This window comes from Chanodichthys erythropterus, chromosome 17 (assembly GCF_024489055.1).
Source record: "Chanodichthys erythropterus isolate Z2021 chromosome 17, ASM2448905v1, whole genome shotgun sequence".
In the NCBI taxonomy this organism is placed as follows: domain Eukaryota; kingdom Metazoa; phylum Chordata; class Actinopteri; order Cypriniformes; family Xenocyprididae; genus Chanodichthys; species Chanodichthys erythropterus.
In genome coordinates this window covers 41,985,602-41,989,010 of record NC_090237.1, presented here as the reverse complement: position 1 = coordinate 41,989,010, position 3,409 = coordinate 41,985,602, and positions in this window count along the sequence as shown.

Genomic DNA, 3,409 nt, shown 5'->3' with positions numbered 1-3,409 from the left:
AAAGGCGTCTGCAAAAGTTTGGGCACCCTGCAGAGTTTATAGCATGCCCTGTCCCCTTTGGAAAGCTGAGACCTGACAGTGTCATGGATTGTTCTCAATCATCGTCTGGAAAGACCAGGCGATGTCAATCTCAAAGGTTTTAAATGCCCAGACTCATCTGACCTTGCCCCAACAATCAGCACCATGGGTTCTTCTAAGCCGGAGGTCGGCAACCCGCGGCTCTTTAGCGCCCCCCTAGTGGCTCCCTGGAACTTTTTCAAAAATTTATGAAAATGGGGGGGAATATATTTTTCAACTATATTTTTATATGGTTTCTGTAGGAGGACAAACATGACACAAACATTCTTAACATTTTCCAATGCTGTAAAAATGTGTTTAATATTAAATTTCAACATTTCTGTCAATGAAGATTTGCGTCATAGCCTGCGACACACATTTCAGCCCAGCGCAATAGAGGGTATCGACGTCACTTTCCTGCCGAAAGCATGCTCCTTCAGCTGGACTGAGTGGCAAAAGAACCTGCTGCGTGACTAGATTTAATAGGGGAAACTGCGAAAACACAAGTAAAACAAACGATTACACTAAAGGTTGTACTTGAAAGTGTTTTTTACAACTTGTCAAATAAAACTAATCCATGGATATTGACCAGGAGTCGTGTTTCCTGACATTTATATGTGCTTGATTTGACCAGGGTTAGGGAGTAACGAAATACAAGTAACGACGTTACGTATTTAAATTACAAAATTTGAGTAACTGTATTTCGTTACAGTTACATTTTAAACAGATGGTAATCAAATTAGTTACATTCAAAAAGTATTTTAGATTACCAAAGTGATTACTTTGAATTTTAATGTAATTTATTTCATTTAATATGCTATTAATGTAAGCTGTTTTAGGATTGTTAACCAACGAGCCATTGTTGATGATTCTCCAACTCTGTCTGTTAAAAAATAAAATGTGCGCAGCTTGTTCAGTTATTAGCAACCTGCAGAGTGCAGACATGAGATCGCACATGAAAAAATGGACGGGAAAACAGGGCATAATGCATTTCTCTAGTGGAAATTCAAAGACAGTTTTACTTATAAACATGAAAAAGGACATACAGTAACATCATAGTGCATTGAAAGCTATGTCTACCTGCAAAAAAACTTCCATCGGCTTCAAAGGATTCAACGTCTAATCTGAAAAAGCATCTTGAGGTAGGCCTAAGCTGTTCTTGGTCTTTAAAAATGTTATTTTCCTTATTTACTTCTTATTGTCCTATTTACTCGTACGTTGAGCTTTGTATGGTTATCATTAGCCTAATATGTATAAGAATTTATTAGGTCTTTGAAATATAACACGAAATCCTCTTAGAATTAACATCCACTTAATCATGCGTTAAATAATGTTTTATAAAGACAATTTTTTGGTGTAATTTACAGACAAACTTTAAATCTTAATAATTCATTAAAAATGTTTAGGTAGTATATGGCGCATACTCGAGTTCATGATCAAAATAGAGTAGTCCACTGGTCATAAATCCAAAGGTTTTTTAGTTTTATTTTGGTCTATCTTTATTCCGGGCTTGCAAACAAACTGCTTTGTAATATTTTCCTAAAATTTACTAAGCCTGTCAATAGGACGTTAAAACAGACACACGCTGAAAACGGACACAAAGAGAACAGATGCGCCACAGAGAAAATAATGCACCAGCACAAGCTCACTGTTCGCAAAATATAGGAAGAACAATATAAATATTAAATCGGGGTTGATATGAATGTATCTCTGAAGGGAACTGTCTTCAGACAAATTTTGATGTTTTTTCCTCTTATCTCCAGCGCAGTGCAGCTGTGTGTGTATAGTGGTAACCATGGAAACGCTATATCACTGCTGTTCCATAAGCGCCACCTACTGTCAGAGAGTGAATTTGCATTTCATTCAGTCCGTCTGCTGATTTTGTTTTGTGCAGGTGTCTTATGTAGTATAATTTCACAAAGCTAAAGTCAGACCATGCTGTTTTTGCTGTTAATCTTGAAATTATACAATAATTTAAATGGAAAAACAACTGCTCATGCTCATGTTCGTAACATCTTTGTTGGGATTGTGATAAAATGCAGTGTTTACCTCTAATATCAAAGAGCTACACATATTTTTTGATCAAACAAACAACAAATAAATTTGCTTTAAAGAAAATCTGCAAACACTATCAGAAGCGGCCAATTTGCTTCTGGTGGCCATGAAAAATCAAAATAGGTGCCTCTCTAATAATAATTAAAAAAAATTAAATAAAGGATTATTTAAAAAAATTAGTTTAGAATAGTTTTTTTTTTTTTTTTTAATTAGAATAGTTTAAATTTAAGTTTAAATTTTTTTCCCCGCTGTTTGTTGTTTATATGGTTAATATTAATGCAGCTATCGGTGCACTAAGGTTAAATATTAGTATAAACATATTTATACTAGGGATAGTTCACACAAAATTATCATATTTTTTTCCAAACCTGTTAAATGTGGTGGTGGAGAGATGCAAAAAACTGTTGAGAAACCATAGGTGTGTCTGCTTTAAATATGCCTTCTCTCGAGATTATTGGGTAGACAATTTAATTTCATTTTTTTTATAAACATTCTAAATGTTACAAACAAACTTTGTTAATAAAACAATTTAAACCACTGTGTCAATTCGACTCTACACACCTATAAAACAACCTATAGTATTAACAATATTTTATTGTAACTCTCTGATGCACATCTTTACAAATATAAAAATATAATTTAGGAATGATATATCACTAGTAATTATATATAGATGTGATGTTAAAACAAACAAATATTTTCTTAATTTGTTTATCAAGATATTGAAATTCTTTACCAAATGTCTTTGATAGAGACTCCACTGGACCAGGCCCATGATGAAGCCATGCCTCTAGTGGAATGGGCTCTAACTCTGATGGGGCAAGTAGCGCCTGCAGAGGAGTAAGAAAGAGCTATGGCGTCAACAATCCATTGTGATAGACGCTGTTTTGAGACCGGAGACCCTTTGGTGCGGCCACCAAAACAAACGAATAGCTGATCAGATTGCCGGAAGGGCTGATCGCTCGATGTAACCTAACGGGGCATAGTGGCATAGTGATTCTAGCTCTGGCTCGTCCGATGAACGGGGAAGCGCAGAGAGTGAGATCACTTGTGCTCTAAACGGCGTAGAGAGCACCTTGGGAACGTAGCCAACCCTTGGTTTAAGCACGACAGTAGAGTCGTTAGGCCCGAATTCGAGGCATGCAGGGCTCACATAGAGTGCCTGCAGATCGCCAACGCGTTTAACCGACGCCAATGCAAGTAGCAGGGCGGTTTTAAACGTTAAGGGCTTGAGGCCTGCTAGACTTAATGGCTCGAAAGGAGGACCTTTAAGAGCCCTGAGGACCAAGGAGAGGTC